The sequence below is a fragment of the Neovison vison genome, chromosome 3 (assembly GCF_020171115.1).
Source record: "Neovison vison isolate M4711 chromosome 3, ASM_NN_V1, whole genome shotgun sequence".
Classification (NCBI taxonomy): domain Eukaryota; kingdom Metazoa; phylum Chordata; class Mammalia; order Carnivora; family Mustelidae; genus Neogale; species Neogale vison.
In genome coordinates this window covers 6636708-6662399 of record NC_058093.1, presented here as the reverse complement: position 1 = coordinate 6662399, position 25692 = coordinate 6636708, and positions in this window count along the sequence as shown.

Below are 25692 nucleotides of genomic sequence, written 5' to 3'. Positions count from 1 at the left end.
CATCACCCTGTATCATTTGATTGGAGTATTTAGTCCATTTACATTCAAAGTAATTATTGATAGGTATGTACATATTGCAGTTTTGGTATTTGTTTAATAGTTATTTTTGTCATTCTTCTCTGTTGCTTTCTTCACTCTCTCTCTCTCTCTCTTTATTTTCCCCTTCAGGGGTTTTCTTGCTTTCTTTAGTGATGTATTTGGGTCTCTTTTCTTTATTTTTTACATATCTACTACTGGTTTTTGATTTGTGGTTATCATTAGGTTTATATGCAATATCTTGTGCATATACCAGTCTGTACTTAGTTGATAGTTGCTTAAGTTTGAACCCATTCTAAAAGCACATTTTTACTCCCACCCCACATTTTAGGTATATGGGCTCATTCTTTATATCCTTTTATTTTGATAATCCCTTGACTGATTTTTATAGCTAAAGGTGATTTTTACTGCTGTTGTGCTTCCTAATTTTCCTTACTCCTTCTTATGGTCTGTCCTTTCCACTAATAGGATCCTCTTTATTATTTCTTTGTAAGGCTGATTTAGTGGTGATGAATTCGTTTAATTTTTGTTTGTCTGAGAAACTCTTTATTTTTCCATCTATTTTGAATGATAGTCTTGCTGGATAGAGTATCCTTGGTCGCAGGGTTTTTTGTTTGTTTGTTTGTGTTTGTTTGTTTTTCTTTCCTTCAGCACTTTGGATATATCATGCCACTTTCTTCTGATCTGCAAAGTTTCTCCTGAAAAATCAGCTGATAGCTTTGTAGGGTTTCCTTTATAAGTTAATGATTTCTTTTCTCTTGCTCTTTTATTTTTTATTTTATTTTTATTTTTTAAAGATTTTATTTATTTGTTTGATAGAGAGATCACAAGTAGGCAGAGAGGTAGGCATAAACAGAGAGTGGGGAAACAGGCTCCCTGCTGAGCAGAGAGCCTGATGCTGGGCTTGATCCCAGGACCCTGAAATCATGACCTGAGCTGAAGGCAGAGGCTTTAACCCACTGAGCCACCCAGACACCCCTGTCCTCTTGTCTTTCTTTTCTTCTTTTGGGATCCCTATAAGGCAACTATTGTTACATTTTTGTGGTGGTGTTGAGTTCTCTTAGTCTGTTTTCACTTTTTATTATAATTATTTTTTTCCTCTCTCCCATTCAGTTTGATTACTATTACTCTGTCCTCCAGTTTGCTAATCTGTTCTGCTTCCCCTAGTCTACTATTTATTCCTTATAGTATATGGGATTTTTAAAATAATTTTTATTGGGAGGAGGGGCAGAGGGGAAGGGGGAGAGAGAATCTGGATGTAGAGCCTGATGTGGTGCTTGATCTCATGATCCTGAGATTATGACCTGAGCAGAAATCAAGAGTCAGACACTTAACGACTTGAGCCACCCAGGCACACCCCTTTAGTATATTTTTCATTTCAGTTGAGTTCTTCATCTCTGATTGGTTCTTTTTTGTTTTCTCTCTCTTTTTAAAGGGTATCATGGAGGCCCTTCATTTTTTTCTCAAGTCCAGTGACTATCTTTTTGGCAATTACCGTAAATTTTCCATGAGGCTTATTATCTCCATTTCATTTTGTTCTCTTGCTGTGATTTTGTCCTGTTCTTTCATTTGGGACATAGTCCTCTGTCTTCTCATTTTGTCTAACTCTCTGGGTCTCTTCCTATGTGGAAGAAAATTATTTATATCTCAAGATCTTGAAAGTAGTGGCCTTATGAAGAAGCCCTATGTTGCCCTTTAGTGTCATGTTCCTTGTTCACCAGAATCTGGTGCTTCATGGGTGTCTCCTATGTATGTTATAAGCATCATACTATTGTCACTGAGCCACCTTCTCCTTTAGTCCAGTCATCTGCAATGACTCTTTTTTGCCTATTTTGGGCAGGACTAAGTCCCTGTGTTGTTAGTGGGCCAGTCTGGGACTGCTTTGTTTTTGAGTTGGGTCAGAACAGGTTTTTGCCTGAGCTACAGTTGCATGGAACTGTAGGATCCTCTTCCTGTGTTATACCTTCACAGGCTTTCATTCTTGAGCAGGGCCTTCAGTCAGACCATTTGTGTGTGCCTGTTGTGGGGTCTGCTCATCTCCCTTCTCTGTGCCTGTTGTCCTTCCTTCCCTGGGACTGACTCACAAGACTGACCATGCCTTTGCCCTTTCTATTTCTTTCTTTCTTTCTTTCTTTCTTTCTTTCTTTCTTTCTTTCTTTTTTATGGCCTCTTCTCTGTGATCAGCCATGGAAAGTCTGTTCTGCCAGGCTTTGGGTCATTTTCTGAGTTACTAACAGTGATGTGGGTGTTATCTAAGTATATCTCTGGAAGGAGGTGACCTTAGGATCCTCCTACTCTGTCATCTTCCCCAGAAATGCATCTGTATATCTTCTCAAGTGACAGGTCTATTGTCTCTTGTTCATTTTACAATTTGATTTTTTGCATTATTTTTTACATTTAATTTGAGCTATTTCTATATTTTAAATACTACTTTAATCCTGTTTGAATTATATGGCTTGCATATTTTTTATCCCAACCTACTGCATGCTATTTCAACTTCTTCACATGGTCTTTTTGCAGAGTAAAAGCTTTTATTTTAATGAGATCCAATTTATCAATTTTGTTTTTATAAATTATGCTTTTGCGTTCAAATAAGAGTTATTTGCTTATCCCAGGATCCCAAATATATTCTCCGATTATTTTCAAAAAACAATTATAGTTTAACATTTTACATAAGTCTAAATCTAAAAAATATACATTTTTGTATGAGGTTTGAGATTTAGGTTGAGATACATATTTCTGCCTACAGGTTCTGATACTATATGTCAAAATGTCTTTACTTCCTCCACTGAATTATTTTAATATCTGAGTGTCAAAATTATTTGGACATATTTGTCTGGGTCTATTTTAGAGTTCTCCCTCCTGATCCATTGATCTATGAGTTTATCCTCTCGTTAGTACCATACGGTCTTGAGTAGTGTAGCTACAGATTATACATGCACATAGACAGATTCTCCTAGTGTTGTCAGAAAGACTCCCCATTCAATCAGGGGAGGAATAATCTTTTATTGCCTTTTGTTGCTAGGTTGTGGGGAAAGGAAATGCTAAATCAGGGTTTCTTTCTTGGGCTGAGCAGGGGAATGTGAGGACATTCTGACACTATTGTTCTTTCAGTCCTGGAGTTCCTTGCCTTACCACCTTTCAGAATTCTCTTTGATTGTCTTTTGTATTATTTCCTTGGTTTATAGTTGTACTTCATACTATACATCATTTTGTCCAAGCCAAAAATAAACATATTTTTTGTTAGCTCAGTTGGCATTTTAAAATCTGTCCAGCAATTGTTTAGTTTTAGTCAACTTTCTTTTTCAGAAAGAACAATGATTGGAGCAAAAAGAAAATATAGGACTTGTCATTAATAGTCTAGTACAAGTAATTTACTTTTGAATATTTGCTGAATAGACTATTTTCCTTAGAAGAACCAAATTATTTACATTTGACTATTATTGCATGATCTCACATCATTTCTTTTTTTTCCCTATATTTTTAAATTTAGGGTTACATACTTAATTTTAAATGCAAATTGTCCTTGGTTTTGGTCTACAACAAAATTAATTTCTTATTTTCTACTATCCAAGCTGAGTATATTAATAACATTAAAATAGTTGTACTTTCTGAATCAAAGTCTAAATTTCAAAGACTAGAATTATTTACTAATTATTTACTAATGGAGTAAAACATATAACTTGAATGAGCAAAGAAAATTTGTTTCTGCCCTGTAATGATAGTATTATGAACCTGCTGCTTTTAGATGAAGCAATAAAAGTATTTCATAACCTGACTTAGACCAAATGAAAGAGGGTTGTAAAGTGAATTTCATTAAAAGCATTTATTACTTCAAGTCCATAACTGGAGAAATGACGATGTTCTATTTAAGTTGGAGACATTGCAGGTATGGAAATAACACTCTTTATTTCAGTAAATTATTACCATAAATATGGCTATTTAGTATAAAAGGGCTCTTATTTTATAACACTTGTGTCCTGCCTCTCTCTGCCTGAATGCAAAGAGCTATGGTTAGAGAGTTAGTCAAAATTTCATCAAGAATAGGAGACAGTGGTGTCTGGGTATCTCAGTCATTAAACATCTGCCTTCAGTTCAGGTCACGATCCCAGAGTCCTGAGATCGAGCCCCCCCCCCCAATCAGGCTCCTTGCTCCTTGGGAAGCCTGCTTCTCCTTCTCCCACTCCTCCTGCTTTGTTCCCTCTCTAGCTGTGTCTCTCTCTGTCAAATGAACCAACCAATTAATAATTAATAATTGTAAACTAACAGCATTTATTATTTTCTTACAAATGTTTTGTATACATCAGTTAACACATAGATTAATACAAATAATCACAAGTGATTTCAGCTTGACTACAATATTTCTGTGATTCAATGTGATTTGATAATATTATCAGTTAACAGTAACAGTTAACTGTTACATTTTCTTTTATTACAGTACAAGTAGAGAAGCCAGTTTCACGATAAAAAGATGATGTAAAGTAAGAGAAAGTGAACTGATGAAGATAAACAAACTTCAAACATAACCGTACTCGGGTTAGTAATTTAAAACTTTGATCTAAAATGATGTGAATAATGGGGCACATGGGTGGCTCAGTTGGTTAAAGCATCCAATTCTTGGTTTCTGCTCAGGTCACGATCCCAGGGTCATGAGATGGAGCCCTGTGTGTGCTCCATGATCAGCATGAAGTCGGCCTGTCCCTCTCCCTCTGCTCCTCCCTTGCTCTCCCTCTCTCTTTTTCTCTCATTCTCTCTCTCTATCTCTCTCAAATAAAGTCTTTAAAAATTTAAAATAAGTAAAATTAGGTAAATGATGCTATATTTAGATTTTTAAAAATTAATGTTATATCCTTTCTCAGTAGACAGTTCAAGTCATCCTGTAAACTTGCAATTAAAATCATCTTTGAATGATTGAATTGCTTTTCTATGTAACAAACATATTCTAGTCCCATGCATAGAACATCTTTTGATGGTAAATAAAATAAAAAATGATCAAAATTTTAAGATGCTTGGTAATGATTTTACACAGATATCAGTATCAACCTCATTCAGTTATTAAATTACAAAATATGTCATTATAAATTGTAGAAACTTTCTTTTTTCAAGATCTTTGAAAATATCCTCTGTATCATCCTTTCAAAGAAGTATTACAGTCATTAAAATCAATATCAGAAAAATTCAATAGGACTTTCTGACCAATTTACATTACTAAATATTTGCACTAAATTGTTTTCTTGTCCTGCACATTTAGTAAGAATTCGTAGCACCAATAAGTAAACTATTCTTTTTTTTAAAGGTTTTATTTATTGATTTTAAATAGAGAGAAGGGATACAGAGGGAGAGAGAGAGGGACAAGGAGACTTGGCACAGAGCATGAGCCAGAGGGAGAGCTCAGTCTCATGACCTGAGGTCATGACATGAGCTGAAATCAAGACTCCACTGTTCGACCCACTGAACCACCCAGCTGCCCCATCATTTACATCGTTATAGATAAAAGTTTAAAATTACTAACCCAAGTATGGCTATGTTATGCTTAAAAATGTAGTATTAAAATAAATAAACTATTCTCAACAAAACTTTTCTCAACAGAACTTAATAATAGTTTCTATATAAATATGTCATGAATAGAATAATCAGAAAATACGTTAGATTGTTATAATTAACCACTTTTACTATATCACTCAATATATTATAGAGGTCAACTGATACTTTATTTTTCTTAATGTGACTTTCTCAGTGACAAAAGTGATTCATTGATTCATATCTTGGTACAATCATCTTAATTTGGATAACGGCTTAGATGGTTTTTCTGTCATTGAACTGCACTGTTATAATATACTCATACACAAAATTTAAACTCTGTATTATGTTTGTTGACAGTATAGTCCTTCAAATTTGTAATTATTTTAAAATAGGTTTAAAAGGTAATATCTTTTCTTTCTCATACTTTGCTGCAAATTCAACTTTTTAAAGCAAATATGCTGCTGTATTGATTCTTTGGGTTTGAAATTATTGGTTTTACATGTAAATACTCTTCACATTTGATGGTTAAATTGCTTTCAGTATGACTCTGAGAATAACAGACTGATTTTAGCACTACACACTGATGGCTACAAAACTGAACGTAGAGCTAACACTCTTTTATGATTTTTGGAAAGTCATTTAGAGAGTATATCCTAAGGGTTTTCATCACAAGATTTTTTTTCCTTTTTTTTTTTCTCTTTTCTTTTCCTTTTATTGTCTCTGTATGAGAAGATGGATGCTAGTTGAACCTGTTGTGGCAATCTTATCACAATATATGTAGATCACACTATAATGATGAGGGCCTTTAACTTACACAGTGGTATATGCCAATTATTTTTTAATAATTAAAAATAACCAAATAGTTCTTAGAATTGATACCAAAATCAAGATCTATAAAAGAAGGAGCATTTGGGGGCACCTGGGTGGCTCAGTGGGTTAAAGCCTCTGCCTTTGGCTCAGGTCATGATCCCAGAGTCCTGGGATCAAACCCTGCATCGGGCTCTCTGCTCAGTGGGGAGCCTGCTTTCTCCTCTCTCTCTGCCTACTTGTGATCTCTGTCTGTCAAATAAATAAATAAATAAATAAAAAAGAAGGAGCACCTGGGTAGCTCAATCAGTTGAGCATCTGCCTTTGGCTCAGTTCCTGATCCTGGGGTCCTAGGATTTAACCCATGTCTGGCTGTCTGCTCAGTGGGGACCCTGCTTCTCCCTCTCCCTTGTCTCATGTGCTCTCTCTCTTGCTCTCTCTCTCTCATAAATAAATAAAAATCTAAAAAAAGAAAGAAAAGATCTACAAAAGAAAATTTATGGCATGCCTGGGTGGCTTTGTTAGTTAAGTGTCTATCCTCCGTTCAAGTCATGATCCTGGGGTCCTGGGATTGAGCCCTGCATCGGGCTCCCTGCTCAGTGGGGAGCCTGCTTCTCCCTCCCTCTGCTGCTCCCCCTGCTTGTGCTCTCTCACACTCTCTGTCAAATAAATAAATAAAATCTTTTAAAAAATTATATACTGGATCGAAAATAAACAACTTTTTCTCTGGAATAAGAACATGTGAAGGTGGTAACAATACAAGCAACAGACTGGGATAAAATGTAGGCAAATCACATATCCAACAGAAACAAGTATCTAGAATCAATTTTAAAATTCTTGAAAATCAACTGAAGAGACAAGCAGTCCAATTACAAAATAGGCAAAAGACATGAACAGATATTTCGTAAGTGAAGTTTTACAGATGTCATATAAGTAGATAAAAAGATAGTCAACATCAAAAGCCATCAAATATGACTATTGAACTATTTTCGCAAAAATAAAATAAAATAAAATAGGCACGGGTGCAGGCAAGAATACGGAGAAACTGAATTACTCATTCATTATTGGTGGAGATGTGAAATGGCATAGATACTCTGGAAAACAGTTTGGAATTTTCTTATAAGAGTAAAAAAAAAGTTCCATATGGTCCAGCATGCATTCGTGGACATTTATCCTTGGGAAATGGAAATTTATGTTCAGCCAGATATCTGTACACAAATGTTCACGGAAGCTTTATTCATAGTAGCTAAAAACTAGGGGAAACCTACAGATGTCATTCAATGAGTGAATGGATAAACAAACTATTGTACAGTCATGCTGGGAATATACTGCTCAGCAACAAAAAGGAACAAACTATTGATACACAATTACTTGTATAAATTCCCAGGGAATTATGCTGTATAGAAAAAAAGGTAATTATAAGGTTGCATGCTGTAATCACTTTCTAAATGACAAAATTATAGAACTAGTGAGCAAAATAGTGATTGTCAGAGGTATAGGGACCAGGTTTAGGAGGCAGGTTGGTGTGATTATAACCAAGCAGTAAGTTTTCTGTGGCCCTGTTGTATTCTGAGTTTGGATACAATATAGATTAAGGCAAGAGCAATAGCAATTTTTGCTGAACTCTCTCACTTCCTTTACCTATTAAGTATTTCAGAGAATTTATTATTACCCAAGAAGAATTCCAGAGGAGAGGAGTCAATAGAATGTCATTAATCCTGAAAGGGAAGGAACTTTATTTCATCCAGGTGTCAAACTCAGGGCAAGTCTACATGTCTCCTCTATCTAAATTTGCATCTAGTTCTATTTCTACTTCTGGGTGTGTCTACTACAGCTGTTATAAAGTACCCAAAACTGGGTGGTTTAAAATAACAGAAATTTATTTTCTCACAGTTCTAGAGTCTAGAAGTCCAAAATCAAGGTGGAAGCACGGCCATGCTTACTCTGAAGGCACTAGGAAAATTCCTTAATTCCTCTTCTTAGTTTCTGGCAGTTGTGGGCGATCGGTGTTCCTTGCTTATAGCTGCATCCCTTCCATCTGTTTCCATCTTCATGGGTCTTCTCCCTGTATTCATGTCTATCTGTCTGCACATGTCATTCTCCTCTTTGTACGTCTGTGTCTAAATTTCCCTCTTTTTATAATGGCACCAGTCATAGGGTTAGAGTCCCCTCCAATCCAGTATGACCTCATCTTAACTTGATTAAATCTGCAAAATCCTTATTTCAAATAAGGTCACATTTACAATGACTAAGGATTAGGATTTGAATGTACCCTTTGGGAAATACCTTTCAAGCGACAACTCTATCATCTAACTGTGATCTATCTGTATCTTTTGTCTATCCGTCCACCTATCTCACTACCTATCTTTACCTAATCCACCTGGGATAAGAGTTAGATTAAAAAAAAAAAAAAAAAGATGTGTGTCTCAGGGATACATATTAGCATGTTTATTGAAATTGAAAAATGAAGTCAGTTATTTTCTTACCATAAATCTGATATGAATGATTAGTTTGACAATGAAAATTGGCTTTTCAATTAAGACGAATGTGGTCATGTACTATAAGATTCGATTAGTTTAAATCTCTTGATAAAATATCTTTAAAGCTTGTGAGAAGATGGAAGTGTCCTGCTGTGCCCTCCATTACTGTTAATCCTTCATTTGTCCTGAGTGACCTGTACCGCCTGGATTCTTTGTCTCTATATTTTAAATCTGCACAGTTTGAACCCCATAGTTCTCATTTTACTTTATGTTCACACATTTATCTTCATCCTTGGCATCTTTAAAGACAACATTACTCACATAACATTATGAGGTTTGCCACAGAAAATGTCTTTCTTTAATTGTGCTTTTCCATTGGGGCTGACATCCTTTTTCTAACCACTGCAAAATTATTTATGGGATCCATGCTTCTCTTTTAATATTTGTGTTCCTTTGACTAAGGATAATCCACTCCCTTTATTTATTGTTTTATCCAGTGTTGGAGGGTGCCTTAATCTCTTCTCTGGCCTCCCATTCTTTTCTGTCTAGTTATGTCTGAAATCATGTTCTTTATATTCATATCCTAAAGTGTTAAAAATGTTAGAGACCTCCATCAACTAAATCTCTGTGTCTGAAAGTCGTTCAGTTAGGGTGGGACAAACAAGAGCAGACTCTTCTCCTGTTGTGGTTGTTCTAGAATCAAGTGCTGTTGACATGTTTTTGTTCACATCATTAACATATAACACATTAATACATTAACATATAACATTCCAAATACGTAGAAGTCTTTGTTCCTCCAAATTTCAAATTATAAAATTCCTTTCATGATACAAACTAAAAATTTTTTTATTAAATACACTGAGACCTGTTCTCTTCTGGGTCCAAACATATTTTCATCTCAATAGATGTAGACAGCTATAAAAAAGAGACCTCTTGGTAGGTTCGATTCATGCTGGCTTTTGTGTTACACACTTGACATCTGATTTTTTGATCAGTGCTTTGCCAGCCTTCCCCACTTAGGGGAGCTAGTGGCAAGAATTGAAGCACTGTGAATAAGGCTGAACTTTCTTGGTTTAGTGGACAGAGTGCACATAAATTAGCTATATTGAAACACTGATGATGTCATCAGTGGGCCTTATTTTGGATACTTCCCTGAAAAGAAATTTAAAAGAACAATAATGTTATCAACAATTGTCTGCGGAATGATAATAGTGAAAGGTGTGTTGAGATCCTACTATATTGCTACAACTTAGAGGTACCTATCATATTTATGCTCATTTCATGAAGACATAAAGCATTGTGCAATAAATAAATAAAAGTGAATAAAATTAAAATTAAAAATAAAAAAGTACTTATAATATTTCGAAACTATTCACATTGAAATAGAAGATCTGGACACAAAGAAAATCCTGACAAGAAGAAATGTAAATCTTCACAAGAGGAAGTGAAGACCATGTACATGAGAATAAAACTATGTAGGTTAGAACAGCCAGTATATTTCACAGGCCAAATTAAATCAATTAACTAAATAATAATCATAATAATAAAAAAGTAAACCTGTCTTGTTTTAAAGGAAAAATGTTTTCTAATATTGATTTCTAAATAAAATATTTCATATGTGACATTTTTAGGAAACAATGCCCGCTTGCTACAAAACCATCTTTAAACAGCTCCACTAAGAGATCTAACATGGTTATTTCCTCTGTTTTGAAATAGAAATCAGAGAAAACAGCATTAACATGAAACTGTGTAAAGGATATTCTGGAAAATATATAACAATATTGCCCCAAAACCTATGACAGATGTGGGAGGTAACTCATCTATGGCTCCAAATGTTTACATAAAAATTGGTAGAAAACCATTATTTCCTGGCTCACTCCTACTTGCTAGGTCCATGTAGCAATCTTCTACACTGACCTCGTTTTCAGCACCTGAGAGATGGAAGAAGATGTCTTTACATCGATGCATTCAGGGACCCTATGTCCAGAGTGCCTGGGATGGTCCTAAATGAAACCTGCAGTTTCAGGATAATTATTAATAGCCCCTTTTTTATCCTCAAAAGTGCCCCGGTCTAGATGATAAATTGTATTTTCATCCTCTTTACTCATAGCTTTGCGTTGCAGCCCTTGGTATCTTAAGCCTGGTCGGTACCATCTCAAGTATTTTTTCAGTCTGATCACTGCTGCACCGCATACAGGTGTCTCCTTCTGATTGAAAAGCAGAGGCAAGTTGAGGGCACAGCACAAGCTAACTCCCTGCAAAGACCCTCCCAACCCACCCCCATCCCTTGTGGGATGAATGGGACATTCCTCAGGCACTCTGGCTGCCTAGAACAAAGGAAAGGGACAAATGAGTGCTTAACTGACAGAGATCAGTCTTGCAGACCTGAGTTTCCATCAGTTTGCAACTATGTTAATGATTAAAAAAAAAAAAAAAAAGAAAGAAGAAAGCAATCTTGGGGCACCTGGGTGGCTCAGTAAGTTAAGCGTCTGCCTTCGGCTCAGGTCATCCTCTCAGAGTTCTGGGATGGGCTCCCTGCTCAGCCGGGGCCTGCTTCTCCCCTGCCTGCTGTCCACCCTGGTTGCACTTACTCTCTGTCTTGCTCGCTCTCTCTGTGCCAAATAAATAAATAAAAAACTTAAAAAAAAAAAAAAGAAAGAAAGAAAGAAGCAATCTTATCGATCCCAAACTTCCAGAAACCTATAGATTCAATTTTCTATCCCCCTAACATCACCCTCCCCTCCACAGGATAGAAAAATCTTCTGTAATTCGTCACTCCTCACAACCCTAGTGCAGCTCTTCCTGTCCGCGGGTGCTGTCCCCGTGCTTTAATTAAGCCACCTTTTCGCACCAAAGATGTCTCAAGAATTCTTGGCCTTGGGCTCTGAACCCCGCCACTTCAAACCACGTCACTTCCTATTCATTTATCACTTGGGAGCACAAAAAGGCACATTGTACTTTGATCACCTATTAGCTGTGTGAACTTAAACCAGTCACCCATCCTCTCTGGGACTTGGCTTACTTCCCTATAAAATGGGGAGAGCGACAGTACCCGCCACAGCTCTGAGGAGCGGGAGGGGTGCGGGGGCAGGTCCCATCCGGACAAGGCCTGGAAGCTGCGCTCCAGCGGGCACCGGCCAGAGGAGCCCTCCGGGTTACTGGTTCGTTTCTCTCTCGGCATCAACACCCTGAATCCGTTTCCAGGTTTTGGTTTTCTTGAAATGTTTCTTAACTGATAGCCCCTATTTCCAGTGTCCTCTCGCGTCACATCCTGAGCCTGCAGCTCTAACGTGGTCTTCTCACAACTTAGGGGGAGGTTCTCTCGGGGAAACTAGAGGGACTCAAGACTCAAGAAGGTCCTCAAGTGCACCGCGCCACCAAACAGGAGAGACTGCACTCTTCTTCCCTCGAGTAATGAAGTTTACGGGAAAGTTATGGTTTTAGAGACAAATTATCTTGAGAAGGAACAGAAAAATGAAGCAGAAATATAAGGTGACACCCCGAGTCAGTATAACAAAAAGGGTAAACAGGGAGGGGTATCAGAGGCCAAGAATCTGCAATATGCTTTAAACTTGACCCACAAAATAAGGACTCCACAGCCTGCAAAGTGTATCCAGATCTTCAGAAACAGGTGAGACTAAAGCTTCAGGAAACTTGGTGCCTAATGATACGTCAGACGGGGGAAGCCTGCCTGTGTCAAAATAGGAGACAGTGCTGGCTGAAGTCATGCTTCTTGGATTTCTAGCAAATTTACTTACTGCTTATTTCTTATTAATGATAATGTCATTATTTGTTAAGACATATTCAAAAATAAAATGAAAATCACACGTGGGAATTATTTATAACAAAAAATAGACAAGGGGGTAAGAATTCAGCAAGCGGATCAGCGTAACATGGATTTTGCAGATCGATTACGTTTGTATTGGGCTGGAAGAAAACTGTACCAATAGTCAAAAGGTAAACAAGCAAAAGATGACACATATGGATGAGTAAAAATAAAATCTTGGGAGGTATAAAGGGGATGAGTGTTATGTAAATTTTGTGCCAGGACATCTCTGAAATCACACTCTGGATACGTCCTGCGGCGACTGGCTGAAACCCAGACAAGGGTCTTTCGTGTCAATCAGCCAAGGGACAAATATGAGCAGAGGCAGACGGAACAAGAGGAGCTAAGATGAAGACGTAATTCAGCTGTATGAAAACAGAACAGAACTTCCGTGTGTGAGCATCAAGATACTTTGTCCCTCTTGACCAGCTGTGAGAATTCTAAGCACTTTGCTGCCATGAAATTAACACATCCAAGAGGGCAGGTGACGTTGGGGTGACATTGCTATTGGGCAGAGGTGACTAGCCGATAGCAGCCGCAGGATCTGGGCACTGATGTTGAAAACCTTTCATTGCAAGTCTCTAAGTACTTAGCCCAATAAACTGTTACATTTGTCAATTAGACAGAAATAGCTCATTCCATCTGGCATTGTATGAAGAATTAAAGAAAAAGAAAAGAATACACATACCATATAATGATTCTCATACTTGTCACTGCTTAGTGGTGGTGGCTCAAACCGGTATGTAAAACACAAGTTAGGATGTTAAGCTGCCTCATGTTCTCAGATGCAGACTATTTGAGAGTAATTTCCGCAATAATTTTAGATCTAAGAAATAAGTGATAGCCTTTATTTTAAGTTAGTAAAATTGACTGATCGGCCCTGTATAACTGTCATGTTTAAATTTTTCTCTAAGGTACGATATTAAAGTGATCCTAAAACTTGTCTACTATTAACAATGAATACCGTTTTAGTGCTGTCCGTAAATGGGTCATGTGCTGAGTGTTTTATGACTTGGCAAGCAGTATACTAAGCGCATTCAAGCAGGAGACTAAATACAGCACATGGCACATCTAATTACGTACTAGCAAAACCCAGTGAGATAGGTAATACTATCCCTCTTTTTATAGAGTAGAAACCAAGCTTAAAGAGTTATCAAAACTATTTAAAGGTCCAGAGATTGTTAATAACTGGCAGAGACTCTATCTAAACCTAACTACAAGGTAAAAAATAAAATAAAATCCGTCATACCAACATCACAGACACTGAAAATAAGCCAACCAGCCGCCCTTAAGCCTTTCCTCACACAGTGGGGAATATTCCGTACGAGAAAACAAATACATTAAAGAATTATGTTTACTCCCTCATCGCTAACTTAGTGGTAAGAGAAGTGAATCAGTCCCGATATTTTGAAGACTAAATTGTGAAAAAATAATGCATGTCCACAGTAGGGTCATACGTCAGTTCCCGTTTTACCTTATGTCCGTTTATTGGCAGGATCACTTCTGAGATACGGAGGGAAGGAGAGAGAGATTTATGTGACGATCTACACAGAAAGGAAGGTCATGAGAAACGTAAGTGAGTCCACCATCTCTCATGGTTCATCTCCCCCTCCGATTTCTCCCCCTTCATTTTCCCCCTGGTGATGGGTATTAAGGAGGGCATCTACTGCATGGAGCACGTAAACAGTGAATCATGGAGCGCTACATCAAAAACTAATAACGTACTGTATGGTGACTAACGCAACATAATTTAATGAACAAGAAATACAGGTGAGGTCATGTAAAAATTTTTTAGCTTTCTTATGTTCTTATTTTTAATCGTTGTAATAGATACCTGTTCAAAATAATAATAGCAGTGATGTATTTGGTGATTATGATTATCGCCTACGGATAAGAGAAATGAATGACAGCAATGCTGCATGGAATGAGTGGGAGGAATGGGGATAATTTGCCATTATGTGGTACTTGCACTAGCTGTGAAGTGGCTTAGTATTACTTGAAAGTTGACTTGAATTAGTTGTAAATGTAGATCGCAAACTCTAGGGCAACCTCCAAATAAAGTAGGAAAGTAAGGATAGTTCATATGCTAAGAAAAGAGAGAAAATGGAATTGTACACAATGCTCAGTGGGAAAGATTGCAAATTAAATGGAAAATGGAAAAAGAAATGTGAAAATGCTATAAATAAAAAGTATCTGTACTGAATTTAAGTATTGCATTTAAACAGTACATTAACAGGAGAAGAAAAGATGTTTGAGTCTGAAAACAAGTCAATAGGAAATATTTATTTTAAACCACAGTGGAAAAACAATAGTATGTAGAAAATACTGATATATGGGAACCAGTAAAAAGACCAAACAGATGCATTACTGGAGGACCAGAAGCTGAGGAGACGGTAAATGTGGCAGCAGAACACTTGAGGTTATACTGGCCAAGATTTTCTAAAGATGAAAAAGGATATAAAGCCAGAGATACAACAAGTTCTGTGAACTCAAGCAAGATAAATACAGAAATAAAGAAACCATCCCTCTCCATGTGCGTCACAACATTTTCAAGAGCCAAAGGAAGAAAGCTATATTTAAAAAACTCGATTTCTTAATCTGCCCCCTCCTCTCATGCTCAGATATTACAGAAATAACATTGAACATACAAATCAATTTGGAAGTAGATAATAACTTAACAGTGTGGGATCTCCTGGTTCAGCAATAGAGCAGACATATACTATTATTTTCAGTGCAAAACTCTTTAGACTGAATACAGTACACTATACACAATGTGATACAGATATTATTTTGCCTATTAGAACACAGATACTTTGAACGTAAAAGGATGAGAAAAGCTATACAATACAACCATGAACCTAAGAAAATCTGGTGTATAGATCGTAGCCTAATTAGACTTTCAGTTATATAGTCCAGGTAGATATGAGGGAATATATTCTGAAACTATAAAAGGATAAATGAGGCAGGAATATATTTTAATTCTCAGTGCATATGCAACTAGTGATAAAATTTTAAAGTACAAACACAGACAACATGGCATTAGTGAAAATGCAGAGTAGACAGTTTCAGGGACCTGCTCCTCCATAGAACCATCTAAATATTGAGCAAAATCTGTCAGAATCAATTTTGTAATAACTCAAGAAAATAGGCAAAGGTTGATAGCAATCCTGCAACTGCTGAACCAAGAAAAAATACAACTTAGAAATAGTAGGCTTGCTCCTAATCCCATTAATGTTGGAATAAGTCACTTTTTTTCCCCCCCAAGGTTGCAGTATCCTTACCATCAAGGTAACCAGCACTGGACTCGTCCCACAGAGAGAGCAATCTCCAGTTTCTGAGCCTTCATTGTGTTTCTGAGAACCTGACTGGCTCAGCACAAGGTGGACAGGGAGGGAGGCTCCTACGCTGGCCTAAGTGAGGACTTTAGAAGTGAACCTCTTCATAGAAATAAGCCTATTAAGGGAAGGAGATATTCGTGTGTTGGATGTCTCTGTGGACATTTCAGAGAAATCTAGCTGGGTAGATTTCCCACTGAGTATCCAACTTCACAAGGAAAATGAATTCAAGTTTTATTCCTTTTATGTCAATAGAACCAATTGATAAAAAAAAGGTGAAAAATGAATATATTTCAGTTACAAGACAAATTATTTCATGCTAGTCTTTTTCAAAGTTGGCTTTAATAGGAACAATTAATATGAACTATAGTGGAGAGAAAATTTCTGTTAGAGAAACTCGAGTTTTATTAAAATGATATTCAATCCCACCTTCATATATTTGAAAAGGTGTGCTAGACAAGTCTAATACTATTTTGCCCTTATTAGAAAGCCAGGCTACATTGTTTCTAAGACGTTCTATTGATTTATGTTTCGGATTCCCTTTGTTAGAAAAAAAGAACAAACTCAATAAGGTATACAATGTTTCATTAGAAAACACTTGCTTAAGCCTTCTAACTGTAGCAGAATGCATAAGGTTCATAACTGGAAACTCTGACAGCCTGGTGTGAAAAAATACAAAGGTCTGGAAATTAATATTTACTTTGGATCCAAGAAAACCATGTAGAATAACATTATTTCAGCAAGATTATCTCCATTTGACAATATCAAATGTCAAAGGAAAAAGAAAGTGTACTTTCAATATTTTCTGAAGGAAAAAAAATACCTCATTGAAAGAAGAAAAGAGATAGGCATACATTGTTATCGTTTCCATGCATGTTTCTTTCCCTCAAATAATGTAATGTTACTGTTTACACTTAAACTGGAAGGCCCATCCCTTCTACCCAACTCTAAAACTTAGCCTCCTGTATATTTCGTGCAGACAATAAGGCTGATTTCATTCAGCTCCCATAGACCATATGCAACCATCCAGAAGTCATCAAGAATTCCACAGTTCACAAACATTTTTCATAAATTTATACAGAAAAAAAATACCTCCTGTAGTGCTTCATTATAGATCTAATCTAACAATTAACATAAATATGTCTAAATAAAACCTCCCTCTATTATAAATGCCCACCAAAACCTAACTTTACAGGTTAGAAAGTTAAAACACTCACACAGAAACTTATAAATGGCAATTGAAGTTTGGGATTTTTTTAATAAATACAACTCATGTATTTCATCACATTAGTAATATTTCCCAAGTCAAAGAAAGCAACTCTAAATCAGTCATCACCATTATTAACACTGGGTCAACACCAGCATAAAATTGAACCATTGCTTAAATATGTGATTGCTTGTTGTTCTATTTGAATATTGGCTTTTCAATTAAATTTAAAGAATAGCCTTAGTGACTTGACCGAATTCAATTCATGCGATGTGAATTAACACCCTATTAGCAGTATTTGAAATAGAAAGCCACAGAAATTAAACTGAATATTATTGAAATACATCCCACTTCTATGGCTATGAAAGATGTTGATAGGATTTTGAACAATTGTAACCATCTCAACATGTATAAATAGTGTGTTTTTCAACAACTGACATATTTTTAAAGGATTCAAAAGGCTGGTATGCAGTACTACAAAATACTCTTCTAGGTTTGTTAACATTTGAACCAATTACTCCCATTTTTAGTCCATTAGCTTTTGAGTCCAAGCCCAAGGCCTCTAGGCGATGACGGCCATTAATCTAACAGGGTGACAGAAACCCTTCTGAAGCCCTCTCACCGCCTCCCACACCTCTCCCCGGCTTTCCCCAAAGGGAGTATCCTTTCCATGAAAGCTAAGTGGTTCCTAACTTCCTGACTGTGGCTGTATTTCCCTAAATGACTGAAATGATAATCAAAGTGATGTGAAGGAAGTAAGATATCACAGTAGCCTTCTAGTTGTCTCATGTGTGATATCTAGTTTCCACCACTTATCTATTCCAAATGCAATAAACAAATCAATACGCACTAATACACATGCCTTTGTCTAGCTCTGTTCTCTTTCATCAGCCTTCACGGAATGGACTCCACCGACCCAAAGAAATCGAGCGCAGGGAAGTTTTGCTCTTTATGGTATTCCATAGGACAATCAGGGATCTTCACTGAATTTATCTCTTGATAGTTTTAGTTTCGTCTATTAATTATTTTTAATAATCATTTTTTCTTATAATGCCGACCGTATAAAGCCATTTAAATGCTATTGTTACAAGAAGTCAATGGAGTAAATGGTTTCATTACTTACTATCTGCTAATTACTGTGCTTGTCACTGGAGATGCAAAGATAAATAAAAAGGAACTGGTACACGAGGAATTTGTGCTGAAGGCTCGGCATCACCTGGATTCCACGGAAAGCTATTCCACAGTCTAGGTAATGCTTTGTTATGTGCTCACTAAATCCTCTTTTCTTCAGAGCAGTTCTATCAGCTGGCAACTAAAAATTTGTCAATATGATGTTACTTATTAGTAGCAATTAGATTATTAAGAGTAATGATAATTACTATCAGTTTTGATCCATACATTCCATTAGCACAAGCCCTCACTCTTGTTCTCCACTTTTCTCAGAAGTACACAAAATAAACAATACTTGAAAATACAGATTAACTATTCATTGAATTAATTAATTAATATAGATACATGTAGAAACTCTAAGAATACATATGAGGGCACAAATGTCTGATCAAATCTATCTCTAGTTAGTAGGTGACATAAGTGTTATAATCAGCAAAGATGCTATAAAAGTTCAATGTGGATCTATTTCATTATACTTATTATTATTATATAAGTATAAAAAGTAAAAATAAAATGGAGTTAGCAATGGACTTTGAAATTCAATATACAGCATTATTAGCATTAAAACCATTAAAAACTATTTTCAAGCCCATTTTTTTCAGTAAGGATTTTATTCCACTTTTTTCAGATCAGATAAAGGAATATCATTTTCCTTATTTTATTTGTAGCTGGTTATTCCACTTAAGGTAAATATGCAATAAAATATATCATATGAATTTATTTTCCTGATAACTGAAATCACCTCATTAAAACAAACATTAAACTTAACTAAATATATTTATAAATATATATTAATTCTTAATAATTCAATTCAATATTTTTTATAAATGTTCTGGGTAGGTATTGTGAATAATTATTGTTATATCATGAACACTAACAGAGCTTTTTGTCTTCCAACTTATATGTTTTTTTTATAAAGATTTTATTTACTTATTTGACAGAGACAGAGAGATCACAAGTAGGCAGAGAGGCAGGCAGAGAGAGGGGGGGAAGCATACTCCCTGCTGAGCAGAGAGCCCAATGCGGGGCTCGATCCCAGGACCCTGAGATCATGACCCGAGCCAAAGGCAAAGGCTTAACCCACTGAACCACCCAGGCGCCCCAAACTTTTATGGTTTTAATTGCTCATGTTTTCCAAATATCACTTTCAAGATAGATATTTTAAATAATTTAAAGATAGAAAAAAATAAAGATAGGTAGAGATAAGCATTTTTAGGTATAAATATGGGATTAAACAAGAGATTGTAATATATATTATATATTATTATATATACAGTATATTTTTTGGTCGAGTATTATCTGTTTTATCATCTGCATGTGACATTTTTGACACATTATTTTTAAAAGCATTTATGCTATAATTGATACATATATAAAATTGAGACATTAAACTGGGAACAAGTGTGAAATATGTCTGATCATAATATATGAAATAAAAGACTTCTCAAGATCAATAAATAATAGACACCTAAATGAAATATGGGCAAAGTAGATGCACAAGCAATTCACAAATAAAATAACTAATAAAAGTAAAGCAATAAAAATTATTGATTTTAATATTAGGAAAGCAAGAAATATGTTTTTTTCTCCATGCTGCAAAGATATGTTAAGTGTATTATTTAGTGTTGTTTATGGTGTATTCTTGTACATAAGTATGTTAATTCACTTTATATCAAAAATAAAAAAACATAGATTATTCAGTTTTATTCATTATGTAATCAACATGTACAGTCAATATATAATGTACTTATCCCTGAGCAATTTATAAGGATAAATTAACAAAAACCATCAATTTATTAGTAATATGGAATGCTTTAGAGCCACATTGGATGAAATAGTGTTATTAATTATATAAAGTTTTTAAGAGCCATGTAATATTAAGTAAGTATTAAAAATCATAACATTGGATGATATTAAATGGACATATGCCAACACAAATACTGTTATCTAGGAGTTTATACAGGGATATGCAGATGTTTTAATTAGAAAGTTCCTATATAGGCTTATAAAAGTTATTCAATTGGTAACTCCAGCTGAGGTTATCACAGCTGGTTGAATTGTGAATCAGTTATATTTTTCTTATAGTTTCTTTCTGCTTTCTAAATATTTTATAATAAGCAGATATCACTTTCATAATAAGAAAAATACAGTATTTTAAAATAAAGGATGTGGGGCCTGGGAAGCAGATCTCTAGCTTCATTTTATTAATACATTATCCTGGGTTTATGTATAACTTAGGTATTTGATATTATGATAACTTAGGTATTTGATATCTCACAGAGTTAAGTGATATGGAACAAATTTATTAAGTTTTAATGGGGGGAAATGGCTGGTGGAGAGGTAAAGTACCAAAAGGGGAGTAAATGTCATCTACTTTCTATTTTGTCTACATCTTGAGCTATCATCCTATCAGAGCCCAATATTGCTTTTGAATTGGTATTTCCAAGTTGAATTAAAAATTAGCAGCGATTTAATTTTGGAAAAACACCCAATGTAATTTCCTTAGTTTGAGTGCAATTAAGGTCTTCAAACACTTATTTTTGGACGCCCATTTTAAACAATTATTACAAATTTACCTAAACTTATTCTGAATTTTCCGATGTGTAAAATATTCTAAATTTTTTTAAGCAAATCTCCAAAAAAGTTTCAAAACACAAGAAATGAGTTCACTGTTAACTGAGCTTGGGAATTAGCCTGCCTTTCACCTCGAGATTAAATCAGATCTTTTCCTGTGACAAGGGGAGTTGACAAGAAGATCACAGGCAACAATGGACTAAGGCAGGCAATATTTTAAGAGAAAAATGGAAGAAAATTCCAGGAGTTGACATTTAGATTAGTCCATGAGTAACAGGGAACTATTTTACAGAGTTTGAAATTATATTCAGTATAATGCTTTTCTATACTTAATGTACATGCTACTGGCATGTACATTATTTTTTCTGAGAATCAATATCATTTATTTTCTCTAAGAGAAGATTGTTTCCAATTGGTCTGCTTTGTTTTTGAGGAAAATTTTCACGTATGGTACAGGGGGTCAATAACTCATGACAAATCATGACTGCCTCTGGCCTCTTCCCCACACAACCTCTGTGCGCCCCTCCTCCAGTATCCGCGCAGACATTACACACTTGTTCATACGCAAATTTGTTTCATATTTTTGCAGTTTTGAGCAATATTGTCTTTCATGTGCAAGTGTGTACATATTTTCATCCTACTTATTATTATCATAATCAGTAATTTACTTCATATTTTGCTTTTTTATTTTTTAATAACTTTCCACTAGTGAAAGTTATATGTGGGCATGGACCGTGTTTGTTTTACTGAACTGGTAAAAACTCATTCAAGACTTCACAGGTGTGGCCTTATGGTGTATGTATGATTTGATGTAACAAAGTAAACATTGTTCAGGTTAAAATGTATTTAAAATACAACAAGATTTTTATAAATATTGCATGAAAGCTTAACTTCCAAAATTTAAAAAGAACAAAAATGTGTTACTGTCCTGAATATATTCAAAGTAAAATATCATGTCATGGCAGAATCAGGATAATAGTAAAATAAAACCATAAGCATGTCTCCTACCAAACCTATCAGTTGTTTGCAGGAAACAAAAGAAGGATATGATCCATGGACACCTGACGGGCCCCGTCAGTTAAGCATCTAAGTCTTGGTTTCACCTCAGGTCAGGATCTCAGGCTTGCGGGATTGAGCCTGAGAAGGCTCTGTGCTCAGGGAGGAGTCTCCTAGAGGCCCCCTCCGCCATCCTTCCCCTCTGCGCCTTCCCCTGCTCTTGCTTTCTCTCTTTCTTAAGTAAATAAATAAATAGATGAAATCCTAAAGAGCAGTGCACATTTTTTTGCCCTCTGCTTTTTTTTTTTTTTTTTGCAATTGTATATACTATAAGTGCTGTTAATGTCACGATGGCCTTTTCTAACTTGCCTTTAATGGCCAGTAAGAAGGGAACTTGAAATGAAAAACTGAGAGATGAAAAAAAATTTTAAAAAGACAAAATGGACCCATCTGTCAGCCTGCTAGGAAATGATCAACCAGCAGTTTGAGCTGCCCGATTCACTCTTCAGAAGACACAGTCCTCCTTGAGACTGGCTACCAGTTGAGAAAATAAAATTGTATATGCTGATGACATGGCCGGCAATATGAGGGCTGCAGTGAAGGTGTGGGAGTCAGGAACATCATCCTTAAATTGTCCCTCAGAAGTGAGACGGTGGGAGGAGAAGACAGACTAGATGAGCAATAATTTTATTGCCTACTTTTAGCAGATAAAAGCAAATTCATATTTCAAAAATTTCCACCTAGCAAAGTCTAAACTATTAATTAAAATGTTATATTTTATTTTTAAGAAGTATCTTCAAAAATAATGTCAAGGAATATTAAAAAGGGAAGGATAATGCAATGGGATATATCTCTTTCTACCTCTCCCCTTGTATGTATATATATAATTTTTTATATATATTTTGGTTACTTCCTATAGTTACCAAGACCAATTATAGGTTACTTCCTATAGTTACCAAGACCAAATATATATATATATATATATATATATAACTATTATATATATATATATAAATATACCATATATATATATATGGGACTACAAATAATATATATCTAAAATATGTGTGACTGCAAATAATATGTATATGTATATACTTATATTTCATATTCTAGGCATACATTATAATTTGCATTATGGGACCTGTGATCTGTTGAGCTGGCTTCTTTTTTTAAATAATGTTTTCAAGGTTCATCCATATTGTAGCCATTATCAGTCTAAATTACCTTTAATAGCAGAATAATATGCCATTGTACAGCTATAACCCATTTTTTTTCCATTCATCAGTTGATGGGCATTAGTGTTGCTACTACTTTTTGTCTGTTATGAATAAAGCCGTTATGAATGTTCATGCACGAGTTTTTGTGTGGATACATATTTTCATTTCTCTTGGATAAATACACAAGGAGTCGAATTGTTCTGTCGTTTTGTAACTATATTTAACTTTTTGAAGAACTGGCAAAATATTTTCTGAAGCAGCTCTACCATTTTATGTTCCCAAGTAAATGTAGCAGGAGTCCAATCCTCTCACTTCTTACTGTCTGTCTTTTCAAGGACAATCATCTTAATAGGTATGAAGTGATATCACATTGTCATTTGATGTATAGCTTCAAAATGGCTACAATGTTGAATATCCTTCCATGTGCTTGCTTCCCATTTGTGTATTTTCTTTGGAAAATATGCATTCTAATCCTCTGATCATTCTTATTTGTTTTTATTACTAATGAGTTGCAAAGTGCTTTACCTATTCATGATACAAATCTTTTATCATGTATGTAATTTACAAATATTTTCTCCAATTATGTGTTATCATTTCAATTTCTTGATATTTATCCTTTGAAGCACAACAATTTTTAATTTTGATGCAATATAATTTGGCATTATTTTTCTTTTATTGGTGGGGGTTTGGTTTCAGGTCTAAGAAAATATTACCTGACCCAAGGTTATGAGATTTATTCCAAGATTTTCTTTTGATTTAAGTCAGTGACCAAGTTTGAGTTAAGTTTTTTAAAGATTTCTTAAAATGTATTTATTTGTCAGAGAGAGAGAGAGAGAGAGAAAGAAAAGGCACAGAAACAGGGGGAATGGCAGGCAGAGGGAGCAGCAGAGGCTTCCCACTGAGCAAGGAGCCTGATGTGGGGCTGGATCCCAGACGCTTAACTGACTGAGCCACCCAGGCAACCCTTGAGTTAGTTTTTTATGAGTGATATTAAAAAATGGACCCAATGGCATTATTTTGCACATGGATATCCACTCATCCAGGTACCATTTATTGAAAAGATTATTCTCTATCTCCTGAACTGTCTCAGCATCCTTGTTGAATATCAAATGACAATAAGTGTAAGATTAGAATAGAATGGAAGAAATCAATGCAATTATCTGCAAAGGGCTTTGAAACATTCATTTTCTGGCCTTTGGCATACAGAATATAAGTATCCTTAAAAATTAGTGAAACACGATAAAGTATATTCCAACCAAGATAGGAAGTTGAAGATTTGGTATTTATGTATTTTAGAATCTTTTAATCAAGTCAAGCCGGAGATTAACTAACCTATTGGCATACAATACTTAACCTTTCTGAAAAGCACTGAAAACACTAATTTATTGCTCATCTCTAGTCACAAATGTATTTCTTGGAATTCCCAGACTGGATATTCATATTCCTAGAGAAAAGAACACTACATCAAAAACTAATGATATACTGTATGGTGACTAAATTAACATAATTTAAAAACAATAATAAAAATATAAACCTCAAAAGATTTTAAATCCATAGGTCCTATCCGATCTTTTCTCTGACAAAATTTGTCATACTGGGGAGCATTGCAAATATTAGCTTATCAATTAAGAGTTTAGTAAAGTAATGTGATACAATGCTATAACATATTCCTGTCTCTGTCTTCCTTTTAAGATATTTAATAGTTTTAATAGGATTAGTAGTACAGGCCTTGTTAGCAGGGGCAAAGTAAAATTTGTTAGGCAAACTGATTGTCATTCACGATGGCCAGGGAGTAGAAAATTATTCTTATACTTAATTTTCATGGGAGGCAAAGTAACACAAAAAAGATACAGTTCTCCTAAAGATCTAGTTTTCCTATTGGTGAGTTGCTGTTAGTCATTTCACAATTAACGGTGACCTTCCTGGAATAGAAGATAGCACCAAAAGCTAAAATATAGGAAATGAGCATCTTTGAATAGATGAACAGTTACTTCCAACTTTTAGGTAGGTGAAATTTATGATATTTCATCCTGCTTTTCTCTCTTCCACATACATTTTATCTTAATTTCTTTTCATTTACATGACATTGTTTTCATTTACATGACTCAGATATCTGTAGGCAAGTTTCCCTTACAATGCAGAAATGAAGCAACATCATATGATTCATGACTGAATAAGCGCAACTAACCCACTTAGGGATGATTCAAGCAAGCGGGCAGCCGTGCTCTGCATCGGGACACTTGTATGACCAATTTCATCTGGGCAGGACTCTCCAATTACTTTCAAATATATATTAGTGAAGCATTATAAACATTACAGTGTGCTGGTTGAAACAGAACAATAAAATGTGTGCCCATTTATGTAAATCACCAAGCAGTTTTTTCTCATTGTTTTCTAGGTGGCATTTTTAGTAGCAAAGTCAGCTAAAGGTCAAATTAAAAACCCTATAATTTATAGAACAGAGAAAAGGAAAAACGCGATCTAATTATCCTAGATCAACCCTGAAGATAAAATTTTA